This window comes from Lipotes vexillifer, unplaced genomic scaffold (assembly GCF_000442215.2).
Source record: "Lipotes vexillifer unplaced genomic scaffold, Lipotes_vexillifer_v1.1 scaffold1111, whole genome shotgun sequence".
NCBI lineage: Eukaryota > Metazoa > Chordata > Mammalia > Artiodactyla > Lipotidae > Lipotes > Lipotes vexillifer.
Window position 1 is genome coordinate 1,300,128 of NW_006795034.1, and position 14,698 is coordinate 1,314,825.

Here is a 14,698-nt window from a genome sequence, read left to right on the forward strand (position 1 = left end):
CCCGTATCCCCTGCATCGGCAGGCGGACTCTCAACCACTGCGCCACCAGGGAGGCCCTTCCCTTGCTGCTTTTAATACTTTTTCTTTGTATTTAATTTTTGATAATTTGATTAATATGTATCTCGGCATGTTTCTCTTTGGATTTCTCCTGTATGGTACTCTCTGTGCTTCCTGGACTTGATTGACTATTTCCTTTCCCATGTTAGGGAAATTTTCAACTATAGTCTCTTCAAATATTTTCTCAAACCCTTTCTTTTTCTTGTCTTCTTCTGGGACACCTATAATTCAAATGCTGGTGCATTTAATGTTGTCCTAGAGGTCTGTGAGACTGTCCTCCATTCTTTTCATTCGTTTTTCTTTATTCTGCTCCCTGGCAGTTATTTCCACCATTTTATCTTCCAGCTCACTTATCCATTCTTCTGCCTCAGTTATTCTGTTATTGATTCCTTCTAGAGTATTTTTAATTTCAGTAATTGTGTTGTTAATCACTGTTTGTTTGCTCTTTAGTTCTTCTAGGTCCTTTTTAAATGTTTCTTGTATTTTCTCCATTCTCTTTCCAAGATTCTTTATCATGTTTATTATCATTACTCTGAATTCTTTTTCAGGTAGTTTGCCTATTTCGTCTTCAGTTATTTGGTCTTGTAAGTTTTTACCTTGCTCCTTCATCTGTAACATATTTTTTTGTCATTTTATTTATTTATTTTTGATGGGTGGTGCTGTATTCCTGTCTTATGGTTGTTTGGCCTGAGACGTCCAACACTGGAGTTTGCAGGCAGTTGGATAGAGCCGGGTCTTGGGGCTGAGATGAGGACCTCCCAGAGCCCTCACTCTGACTGAAATTCTCTGGGGTCTGAGGTTCTGTGTTAGTCCAGTGGTTTAGACTCAGAGCTCCCACCAGAGGAGCCTGGGCCTGACCTCGGCCTGGGAACCAAGATCCTGCAAGCTTCATGGCATGGTAAAAGAAAGAAAAGAAGAAGAAAGAAAGAAAAAAGAAGCAGTACAATATCAAAGAATAAAAAAAAAAATAAAATTAGAATGATAAAATATATATTAGGAAAAATAAAACTATAATTGAAACAACTGCAACAAGGTAAAATAAAACCACAACAGAAAAAAAATAAAAATGATGGGGGCGGAGAATAAGCCGAAAGGGGAGATCACTAACAAAGTATAAAGAATAAAATAAAATTAGAAAAATAAAAGATTTATTAAGAAAAATAAAAATATAAAAGAATCAACAACACTGAATCAACAAGGTAAAAGAGAATCCCAATCTAAAAGAGGAAAAAAGGGAAAAAAAAAGCCTTGGCTATACGGGCGGAGTTTAGGCGCGGGCTGGAACTTAGGCAGGGGCAGTGTTTAGGGTGGGGCGGGGCCTCTGCTTAGGACCTGCCGCATAAAGGAAGAAGCAGCGTGTGGAAAGAAGGGCCTCTGGAGTGTGGAGTTCTGGAGTTTGGAGGTAGGGCCCTGGGTGAAGGTGTGTAGCTGGGGTTTAGGCCCAGCATATTGGAAGGGGTCTCAGAAGGTGTCTCCGAGTGCAGAGGCAGGGCCCTCGGTGGGTGTGTAGGGGCAGGGCTTGGGCTCTGTGCAGCAGCAGGGAGGCTCTGAGGGCAGAGGATTAGTCCCGGGAGCCCAAGAGGCTTCCCGGTGCCTAAGTGGACAGGATAAGCACTGGCCACGTTTCCTTCAGTTCCTTCGTGCCCCTCCCCCACCGTCTCCCCCAGGGTCTCCCCCTGTCACCTCTGGATGCCCAACCGTGGGTGGGTCCCGCTGGGTGTAGGAACTCCTTCCCTAACCCAGCCACCCCTCAGGGGTGCCGGTCCCAGAGGTCCGGCCTTTACTTTTGCTCCCCCTTTCCTCCTTCCCACTCCCTCTGGACCTGCGTGGCTGGAGGGGGCCTAGGTGGGCAGAGGATCAGGCCCCGGATCTCAGCAGGTTCCCGGGGGCCCAACTGGGCAGGAGAAACCTGGCCATGCCCCCTTTTCATCCTCTGCCCTCCCAATGGTCCCCCAATTTCCCCCTTTGGGCATGGGATCCCTTCCCTGCCCACAGCCACCCCTCAGGGTCCCCAGTCCCCTCCAGCCTCCACTTCTCTTCCCCCTTCACTCCCCCCATGCCCCACACCCTACCCAGTCTCTGGGGGTTCCTCCCATCCCCTTAGTTGTCCATGGTCCCCCACCGGTGCCCGGTAGGTGCCCTAGTTTTGAGACACGAATTCTGTGTCCTCGTAGTATGCCATCTTGACTCTGCCCTCTTATTATACATTTTAAAATGATACAGCCTGCCCCAACAAATTCAATGTACAAATGACCATTGTTATTTCATTTAAATGCTTATGTTCTTGAATACTCTATTAGAAGCAAACCTAGTACCTTCCTATTTAGGACCATCATACACTTCAAATGCTCTACCTCGTACACCAAATAGAGGAAGCCATACAAACATCAGGTCAGCACTTCCATTGTGCTTACTGACACAATGTTGCTGTTCAAGACTGACCCAGCACCCTGTCAGGTTGCTGCTCAGGTTCCTCTGATTCTTGGATACCCTGAAAAGCATGCTGTACCTACGTTGTGCCAGAGAAGCCCTCCTGAACAACATGTTAAGGCAAATATTTCACTTCATGTCAGCGTAAGACTTTGGAGGTCTGAAAACATTATAGACAAAAATATAAGGGAAATACAAAAACAAACAAACAAAACAAAGAAAGAAAATAAGGTAAAGTCCCTGAAATAGGCAAAGGACACAAGCACCTTACCTCCCAAATACACACACATGCATGTGCACACACACACACACACACACACACACACACGTGCACAACTACTGTGCATATGGGAAGATGCTTAACCTTTTGGTAAAAAGACAAAGTTATGTGCATTCTTTTATTTAGCAAATTGGTAAATATTTTTAAAATATTTAAAAAAAAATAATATTCAGGGGACTTCCCTGGTGGCACAGTGGTTAAGAATCCACCTGCCAATGCAGGGGACACAGGTTTGAACCCTGGTCCGGGATCCCACATGCCACAGAGCAACTAAGACCGTGCGCCACAATTACTGAGCCTGTGCTCTAGAGCCTGAGAGCCACAACTACTGAGCCCGCGCACCTAGAGCCTGTGCTCCACAACAAGAGAAGCCACTGCAACAAGAAGCCCGCGCACTGCAACAAAGAGTAGTACCCACTCACTGCAACTAGAGAAAGCCCACACAGAGCAACAAAGACCCAATGCAGCCAAAAATAAATTAATTAATTAAAAAAACATTCAGTTGTGTCAAAGTTCTGGTGAGATGGACAGCATTACATCCTGCCACAGAGTGTGAACTAAGAAGATATTTCTGTGAGGCAAATTGGAATATGTATTTAAAACCTTTAAAGTGTTCAAATGTTCTGTGAAAGCAATGTCTAGAAATCTGTCTTATGGACAGATTTGCAATGCACCAAATGATTAAAATACAAGGTATTTATGATACAGTATTTTTAAGAATAGCAAAACTACGGAAAACAATCTAATTGTCTAGTTGAGACTACTAGAGTCTTCAAAGGTAGAAGACCCACTGGTGATATCATTTTCATTGTTTTCAATTTATTTTTACTTTTCACTATTTTGTTTTGTTGTTTTTGTTATTGCTTATGAGCTAAAGGTTGAAATACATGAATATTGTCATATGTATGTTATATTTGCCAGTGTCATCTTAAACATGTGGTGGTAATAGCTACAAAAGAATTTAATGATAGCACAGAAACAACTATATTATAAAGTTAGAATTGAAGGTAATATGATTTATTAGGTTGTGTTTAGGTGCATCACTTACTTTCTTTAGCCCTTGGTTTTCTTATCTCAAAACCAGGAAGTAACTACTCCAAAGGCTTATTAAGAGGATAAAATCAAAGAAATTTTAAGTGCTTATTTGACAGTATTTCTCATAAGAGGAACCCACTGAAAATGTACAACATTCAGTTAGTAGAGTTAAATAATTAGTCATATGGATGGATACTGGTCATGAGGACTGTTTGGAGAAACTAAATAGGAAGGAGGAAACCTCAAATGATAGCTTTCTGCCACCTTAAGGGGGGGGATGAGCAAAGAACACAGTTGGAATTTGGCAAAGTAGAGCAGATCCAGTGACACTTGAACTGTCACCATGGCATGTAACTTCCCTTCTACAGAAATATTATTTTAAGGGGAAAAAAATGTCAATGCATTAGGAATGGAGCAATGAGTGATCTACAGATGCATTTGTAGCTCTACCTTGAGCAAAGGAAATTGGGACAGCTTTATGCAACAAGGTGTAAGAACATGAAAAGAAGAATGTGTGTTATATATTAAGTGTTAGGTATAAAAAACTAAACATAGGCCTATGTGCTCAAAGCGTGGCAGATCTATTGTATATCTTACTGACTGTTTGCAGAATAAATAATAAACTGAGTGTGTTTCCATGTTGTCTCCTCTGTCCTGTCTGGTGACACTGCTAGATGGAAGAAAACTTAAAAAATGTATGAACATAAAATGTTACAAAACAACATTTTTTATTAATTTAATTGTTCATTATCAGTATTGCTTATAATAATACTATAAATATCATTATTACTATTATTAAATTTCATCTTTCTGTTATTGGACTAGTCTCTTCTAAACCAAAGTCAAAGGCCATGAAAAAGCTATGCCACTTCTAGTTGTTAGTGTTGCTTGCAGATCACCCTGGTTTCTCATAACCACCAGCATTGCTAACTACATTGCCTATACTGCATCGCAAACACCCCATTATCTAAATATTTCTACCTATCTTCGCCTTCCATTCATTGGAATACATTCACTCTTTGTTCTTTTCACTCAGGGACCCTAAAGTAAGGTAGCTAATCTGATAAACCACTGAATCAGCACAATTACATGAATGTATGACCTTTCCTCAAGGATGTTGTGCACATTTTAATAAAGCTTTTCTAGATTTCATGACAAGAGAGTGGTGAGAATAACTTGCTAGTAGAAGAAAAAAGTTGTCTACCCACTTTGCCTAAATGTAAAATCAGCCCAATATATGACCATCCAGATCTAGACTGAGGCACATTACCCAGCTATTGGTTGAGTTAGGGGGATGCTGGGAGCTTAGATGAGGGTAGAGCCCTGGAGACACAGATAGAAGAGGCTGAGACCTTGAATTATTGCAAGAAACAGAATTCCATGAAATGCACTCCCCCAGTCCACCATTGCCAGCACTGTTACTTCACTGTGGCCGGTGATGTGAATGAGAACTGAAGAGAGAAATTCTCCTGCTGGCACTAAGGAAGCAAACTGCCAGGTTGTGAAGAGAGCCACATGCAGAGAATGGCAGGCAGCCTCTAGAAGCTGACACTGCCCCCCAGCTTACAGCCAGCAAGAAAATAGTGACCTGGTTCTGTAGCCATAATGAACTAAATTCTACCAACAACCAGTGAGCTTGGAGAAAGACCATAAGTCTCAGAAGCATTTGTAGCTCTCGCCAATCACTTGATTTCAGCTTGGTGGGCAGAGAACTCATCTACGCCATGTGCAGACTACTGACCTACAGAACTGTGAGATAACATTGTTTGTATTGTTTAAGCTGCTAAGTTTGTAGTAATTTATTATGGCAACAATAGAAAACTAGTACAGTAGCTAAGCACATGTCATATACATACACAGTAGATAATATATATGCTTTCATTACCAAATAATGAGATGGGGTAACAATGTACAACAAAACCATGAAATACAAGCATGTACTAAAACAATTTAGTATTTTATGCAAGAAAACAAAATGAAACATTATTTCCTTTTTTTCATCAATGGTATAGCAAGAGCTACAGACATTAATAGCCTAGTAAGTGTAATTTCAGAAAACAAAAAAAACCCCAAAGCCCTGTAATCCCTTAAATGTTGTCATTAGTAATCACTTGCAGTTACTGATACCTATAGTATGCTGATTATCTTACACATACCATTTTATTTAGTCTTCCTGCTATCTCTGAAATGTAGGTTTTCTACATTCTATTTTGCAGATTAGAAAGCAGAGGTTTAGGGGGCCTAGTAATATACTTGAAGTAACACAGGTTGTTAAAAATAGACAAGAATCAAAACCAACCTATCAGACTCCAAATCACTGATCTTTCTACTGTACTACATTGCCCATAATAACTTTGTTTTAAGCCTTCAATCAAAGTTAAACTATGAACACTAATGGAACATGACTATAATGTTTACATTAACACAAACTAGAAACAATTTTGGAAGCATCAATAACTAATATAAGTATAGCATCTTCACAAGAGATTTCTCACTGATCTCAGGAGATTACCTGTGAGGCAGTTAGGGCAGGTATTATTAATTTACCTATTTTACAGATAAAAGAACTGAGGTTCAGAGAGTTATACCTAACTTGCCACAAGGCCATGACACTGAGTGACAGTATTAGGTCTCAATTTCACATCTTCTCTTCAAATATAGAGCTTTTTCTCCAAAGTGAGACAGGTACACGGCGGGGCGGGGGCGGGGGGGCGGGGAGGGATGTGGTTGTAACGGGGAAGAAGGATGCAGAAATGGTGCTAAAGGGGATTGCAATCATCCAACCCACCTACTTCTTAAGTTTCAAAGCATCAGTCCCAGTCATGGCTAGTCTACAAGGCTAGGGCACTTATGTGCCCAAATAGAAAACATAAAATTTCTGCTGTGACTATGAAAAGAAAAAGCTATATGGTCTGGTGCTTTGAAATCCACCATATTTGCATATAAAATAATAAGCACATTAGATCACTTTTATTTGGGATAATGGATCGTTCATTTCATAAGATTTGTCTTGGAAAAGAATTCCCAGTGCTATGTTATGATTTTAACGGTTAAGTCTCTTTTTTTATGAGTACTCAATTTTTCCACATCTTTTCACCTGACATCATTTGTAGAAGTACAAAGAGAGAATAATCACAACTAGAAACAATACAGCTTTCTCCACTGTACTGATTAACACTCTATAATGGCATTGATAAGAATGGAGTGTTCAGTCATATATTTTGGCAGTGAGCTATGGTTAATAATATCACAAGTACTGTGATAACATTATAGAAGTAAATCCTATTTCTAATAAGTGGTAAAGCTTAGTTAAATGCACTGTCAACAATGTTGTCAATTAACTGTAAATTACTAGTGCCAAGGTAAAGGTGAGCTGTTTGTTTCTCAGAAAACAGTTCATTGAGAAGATTGTTGCAATTATAAATCTCTCACGTCCTACTACATTGTCTTACTAGAGGTTGAATAGTCATTAGTATCTTACAGAGTCGAGGTTTTGCCTCAATTGTTTAATAGCTATTTTGCAATTATAAGCAGTATACAAGTTAAACTAAATTAGAGTCCACCATTATTTTTGTAATGAATTGGAAATATAAAAAAACATGTAACTCTCTGGAAGTCCAAGCATACTTAGTTCTCCTTAGCCTCCCATGGAGTGAAGGGTTAATGCATTAAGAAATGCAGTATAATTACACTAATTATTGTGTATGGGTTCTCGATAAGTGACTTGCTTTAGTTTTAAATCCCAAATGGCTAGTACCTCCATGTGATCCTCTTAGAACTCTAGAAGGCACATTTTTATTTCTCATGTGCTAACATACTGTGGATATACTTATCTTTAACAAGTGGACTTCTTGAAAAATTAAGTACACTAAGAAACAAGTGCATTTTGGATTTAGAATATTAATCCTAAGGAAGTCCTCTTTTTTTCTTCTTTGTAATCATATAATTATTTTAGGTTTACTGTGGTTATATAAAATTAAAATTAAATCATAATTTTAAAAAATTCTATGATTACTGTGATTATTTCAGTGCATGGCATACTTAATCAGTCCCAAGCTTAATAACACAATGGGTGCTATCTTTATAACACAACACAACAACAAAAAAAAGATGTTTTCAAATCTTGGATTTTTCACACACTGACAACTTAGAAGGTGCTGAAGAACACACAAAATGTAGACAACTCAAGGCTAATATGGAAACTGCTACCATTTTAATTTGAAATTCAATTTAGGAATTTATATGCTCTCACCTCAAATGTTTCTTTCTGTAGAAGCTGCCTTTGTCCACCTTATGTAAATTATCCTCCCTATTTGTGCTCTGTCACATCAACTCATACAGCAAATATGCCACATCACTGTATAACATAAAATTTGCAATCATCATTTAAATAAAATAGAATGTACATGTTTATCATTGATGCCCTCTTTAGAATATAAGCACCAGAATTCTGTCACGTTAACCACTGTATTTCCAGTGCCCCATATGAGCTCGGTGTATAGTACATTTTAATAAATAGATGTTAAATGGATAAATTAATGAATTAACAAATAAGGGTGTGTGGCCCCAGCTTTTGCAATCCGCCATCAATCTAGAGAGTAACAACAGCTGGGCCTGTAATGAATACTTTGTGAATGGATCAGTCCTGCCCAGAATTCTACTGATCAGCTTCCGTCATGAAGCACGTCTGAAAGCACCTGGGTGATGAGGGTAGGGGTGTACCACTTATTACACACATGTCAGAGCTTGGCTGGAAAAAAGTGCAACACCACATCATGAAGCTCGTTACCATGTGAAGCAGAAGCACAGTCATCATAGCATGTAAAGGGACAACCAGGGGTACAATCCAAAGGGATGACTTTACCTGCTGAGAATATAAAAGAACTGCTGATCATGAATCTCTCTATTCCATTCTATCCTCGCACAAAATAGAACATTTAAGAATTAACAATAAGCCTGACTCATCTTGAGGAAATTCTAAAGAAACAGTCCAAGGAATAATTAATGTGAATCTAATATAATTTTACTTTCTATCCATACGAACCAACTTCCCCAGAATATTTCCATACTCGAGGTGATAGAGAATTTGCCATCAAAGTTTAAGGAAACAGGAAAGAGCAGAATCACAGACGAAGATCTTAGAAAGATTTACATAAAACCAACAGTGCCATATGATCTGGAGGTATTAAAGAGAGCTGTTTCCTGCTTGGATTCTCAACAGCTCCCTCCTTAATGATATTTAGGATCTATTTCATATTACAGACATATGTTTGTCTTATTTCCTCCATGATTCTCTTGTCCCTGGAAGCAGTTTCTGTGCCTTGCCCTAAAGATGTTACTGCCCTATGTTGCCTTGTGCTGGGTGCACACTAAGTAGTTGCTAAATTATGTTGAAATCTCCTTTGCAATTTGCTTTTACGGATAAACATGGAAAGTTATTTAATATAGAAAAGTCACTGGTTATGATAGAACAACCACAAATCATTCTTTGAAGTTTTTTCCCCCCTTTGGCCATTTCCACATAGCAGCTAGGAAGTGTAGATGATCAGGACACTTAAGAACAAGCTCTGCCTAGATTAGATGATTAGACAAACAGAAAACTGTTTGTTTACTAATTATATGTCCAACAGCACGTATATGTTATATGGCACTTTGTACTGTATAAAAAACCTATTTCTCACCAGTTGTAACCATTTCATACTTGGAACCATTCTCAAATTTATCATGTGTATTGTGTGAATTGGACCAAAATGAAATGGACTTAATATGGGGCCATTAGAAGTACCTATGTATTCAATGAAAGAGTTAAAAGCTCCAAAAAGAAATGCGTTTCTCAAAGCCAAGGACAGAAATAAATATGTATATAAAATTTCTGTGGTACAGAGAAAACAATTAACAATTTCCACTGCCATTTGGATACAAAATGGACTGAAGAAAAGGATAAAAGTGGTAGCTGAACATGTTATATGGAAGAATTAGAAAAGCTAGAATTTAAAAGTTTCCTTCATCAACTAGTCCACAGTAACTCACAGATTACTAACAACTTATGCAAGTTTTACATGCCTATTCCATCTGCTCTTCATTTAAAAAAAAAAAAACTTGTCACCATAGCAACTGCCACATGCCATGGTATTTATGCTGCATCTGATGTACAAAGCATGGTTTGTGTAGGAAGGAGTGTGTGTATGTATATGATGTGGCAGCTGTCGTCTCTGCCATTTTGTTGCTGCTCTAGAATAAAACAAGTAGTGGTTATGAATACTCATTTGAGTAGTGATACTAGTGCTCATTTAACTAAACCCTCACACACACACCAAAGTGCTTATCTAATCACACTAGTCTGCTAACATGACTGACTTTAAAGGGTTGTTGAAAGAGAAAACCCCAATTTTTATCCTAATTTTTAAAAGTAGACTTAATACAACTAAAGTTCCTTTTTTTTTTTTTTTCTTTTTAAAAGAGCCAATGACTTTTTTGTGTAAAATTACAATATCTATTAGCCCTACTAGCTAATGGCATTTATCTCTTGGTAAGATCCTCTGCAATAAATGTTTAAAAGATGTCCCAGTTCCTTTGTTGTCCCATAATTTGTTTTGCAGTCAAATTACCAGAATTCACCTGGACATAAGATAGAGCTTGTAAATCATGGTAGGCCCTGCTGACATAATTCTCTACCCTTTATTTTCTTGCTGACTTCTATCATAGAAGTTGAAAATGCTAAATACCTGCTTTCCATTGTCTTTCAAAAGCTAAATGCTTAAAATTCCAGCTTCCCTTGCAGCTAGAGGTGGCCATGTGATACAATTCTGGCCAATGAGGTCTAATCAGAAGTCTGTTGCATTATATCTGGAAAAGCTTCACTCTCCTGAATAGAAAAGTGACAGACTCTACTAGCAAAACCCCTTCACCAGTCTAACTGCAATTGAAGTTTCAATGATTATTTTGCAATGGAGCAACAAGCATGATAGAGTGAAAGGACAGAAGAAGCAGAAGTTTATTTTGGCATGGTAGAAATGCTACACAAGCCTCTTCATTCCTACTACCACACCTCCTCTTATTTACAATAAATAAGTAGTATTGCTTAGGCCACTGTAATATTTTCTGTTACTTGCAGGTAAAGGTATTCTTATCTGACACAGAATTATTTTTACTCTACAAAGAATGCATTGTATTATTTTTATGTTAATAAAATAGAACCTATTCTAACCTACTCTATTTTTAGAAATTATTGTTTGTTGAGAAATTATACATGTGAGAAAGATAAGCCATAAACTGTATTTCATGCCCTTGATTCTCTATTTGATGAAAAGCTGGTGCTGCAATAAAATGGGTAAAATCTCAGTTTAAGAAACAAAAAGAACTGAGCAAATCTAAAATCCCAATCAAATTATAACCCATGTTTCTGAACTTAAAAAAAAATCAGTTCAGCTTGTGGATGTTTTCTAAGGTATTCATTTGGCATTTTAAACTAACCGCAATGGAAATTTTTAACATTTCAAGATAGATTTTGAGGTCTGCTTCCTCGTTTGGATTATTTCTTTTAAGAAACAGACTGACAGTATGTCCTTTTTGATGCCTAGCTAAACTGGATCAAAGTTTTAGCCCCGATTCTTTGAATGTTACACACATGTTCTGAAGGAAGACTAGAGACCAGACAAGTATTTAGGTAAGTTGTCAATGGCACCCAAACCCCCTTAGTTGAAAACAGCTTTTGTTTTTCGCCTTTGGTAAAGCTTAATACACTGTATTAAGCAATATTTTACAGTAATAAGAGTTAAAATAGCTTACTACACATCAAATACGAAAGAAGACTAAGCAGCTAGTAGTAAGATGAGAGCATCAGAAACAGGAAACTAAGCACAAATTATAGATAAACCTCTACTAGTCAAGACAAACTCTACTCCTCCCACCTCTTTCCTTCACATACACCAGAGATCCTATCAGCTATAAGGACATCCAGTTAAACTGAGAATATCTAATAGGAAAATCCACGGTGTCCTCTATTGCATATTCAGTGGCAGTGAAAGAGCAACTTGATAATCAGAGAGTAGATGGAAAGCAGATGGTTCAGAGCAATAGTATACACATTGTTCTTCTAACTTTCATATGTCCAATTTCAAAATATTTGGTTAAATGACAAGTAAGATGTACAGTTATATAGTAAAGTCCCCAAATCAAGAAATATTGCCCACTTAGAAAATTTGATCTATGCCCAGGATAGATCAAATTGAAAATACATATAAATGAAAAAATTTTTAGTCTTAACGAATTCACAAATTTCATTCATTTATCCATCCATTCAATCATTCACTTATTCATTCAACAGAGCTACTGATCCCTCTAGGAAAAAAAACTTTAGCCCTGTTTAGAATTATTCCTCTCCCTGAAAAATGGCCATCCATTTCTTAAGGTACAGTAAAAAAAATAATTTTGATAGCTTGGAAAACCTTCTTTATCTTTAAACTCCGTTGAACATTTTAGTAAAAATACCACGTATTTTTGCTTTCTTAAATCCAGAGTGTCAACAAGACTACAGCTAGTGAAGCAGATTATTTTTCCCACTCTATATTTATACAATTTTATTCTAACCTAAATTCAACATTAAGAGAAAAATTCATGGGGTGGTATGAAATAGGACATAATTCGTTAAAGGATTCATCAACTTGTAATGGATTCACTCTTATAACTATTGTTGAAATCTTCCTTTGGATGTCCAAGCAAGAGTAGGCAGCATATACATACACTGTTGGATATACATTAGCCAAGTTTATAAAAACCTCTCTCTCCCTCTAATACACACACACACACACACACACACACACACACATTAAAGTGTATGTATACTGCCAGATGGAATTTCAGGTGCCTACATCATCACTGCTATTATTAAATTATCTTTTGTGATGATACCTCAGGTAGTCAGGACTGTTGCAAGAAGGAGTTAGGAAAACATCTTCAGTTTTCAAAGCTATTAAAATTTCTTGCAGGTGTGTTTGGAAGAAGCACAGCACAAATTCACTTGCACACTATGAGGATTAGAGACTATGCAGCCCATCCACAAGGGGCAATTAACACAAACAGTGTAGGGCAAGGAACAGCCAGAGTTGCAAACTAAACAGAACTTGTATCCCCCAATTATATTGCAATGCACAGATGTTTATTCCACAAACTAAATGATACTGGCAGTTTTGGGCTATGATATAATTCTATAGGGTCTACCTTTCTAAATACTTACTTTCTACTGATCTTATTTTTCCCTAGTTCTCAAAATTGTGTTTTCTTTTTTCTCTGTGATGTGAGCCTATTAAAAATAGATAGCTAGGGGCTTCCCTGGTGGCGCAGTGGTTGAGAGTCCGCCTGCCGATGCAGGGGACACCGGTCCGTGACCCGGTCCGGGAGGATCCCACATGCCGCGGAGCGGCTGGGCCCGTGAGCCATGGCCGCAGAGCCTGCGCGTCCGGAGCCTGTGCTCCGCAACGGGAGAGGCCACAACAGTGAGAATCAATTCACATTCCCACCAGCAGTGCAAGAGTGTTCCCTTTTCTCCACACCCTCTCCAGCATTTATTGTTTCTAGATTTTTTGATTATGGCCATTCTGACTGGTGTGAGATGATATCTCATTGTAGTTTTGATTTGCATTTCTCTGGGAGGGTGGGAGGGAGGGAGACGCAAGAGGGAAGAGATATGGGAACATATGTATATGTATAATTGATTCACTTTGTTATAAAGCAGAAACTAACACACCATTGTAAAGCAATTATACTCCAATAAAGATGTTAAAAAAATATATATGATGAGCCTTACTCACCTACTTGTTGCAGCATAAGCTTCAATATGCTACATCTGCTATAGAATTTCTTCCCACAGTCACTTCAGTGAAAAGCTTTTGGGGTGTATTAATAAAAACCTTTCTAAGTTCTAACTCTCCCCTCTCCCCCCAAGTGTTATATGTGTGTAAGAAGCTTTAGCTCTTACTCTGGATACAAATTAAAGCTGATTTCAATTAGCCCCAACACCAGTGATCCAAAGAAAAGCTGGTCCCCCCGCCCCCAGTTTAGTGGTGCTTGAGTCTGTTTTTAGAAGAAAACTTAAAATCCTTATTCTTTCCCCACATTCCAGAATATCTCATGAGTCATTTCAGAAGTAAGAAAAGCACAGAGAATAACTTTGGCTGCCATACCAACCTGTCATTTAAGAAAGCTACATTAATCAATAACACCTGAACAGTTCAATTACTGAATAAGAAAGGCAAAGAAATGGAAAAAAGATTAATAGGTCTTCCCCCAAATTAGACCCCTAAAATCAAAGAGGAGCTGCAACCTATGATGATTTGAAAAGACTATTACTGCTTGAGTTAATATATAATTATCAAACCCTTTTATTTATTTTTTTCCACATAGAGCAGCCAGTTTCACTGACCATTTTCCTGCTCAGAGAATTTTTCACCTTTGATTAATGACACTTAATAAAACTTCCAGCTAGTTGCAATGAAAAGAAAGAGTCACTTGAACCAATGGTGGGTGCCTTACAGAGCTAGGCTAGCAAAGGTTAATGGCATCATTACTCAGGTCTTTGGAGCACACACAGCCCACTCTCAGAGTATGTTAGGCATGCTCGATAGTGCATTAACCCCTCCCAAACTCTAGGTCCATGGAACTGTTCACTTTGAAAGATAATTAATTATTATTTAGAAATACATGCCATTTTTTCCTTGAAGGATCTTTGGATATTGCAATGACAAATAAAATGGAGAGAGTGAATCATATCCCAGAGGATGATAATAAAGAGAAAAACAATGCTTCAGAAGAACAAAACGCAAGTCCCAGTCCACAAGGCAAGTATAAACCAATTATCTAAAGTACTTACTCTCTGTACACCTAGCCTACCAGGAATGC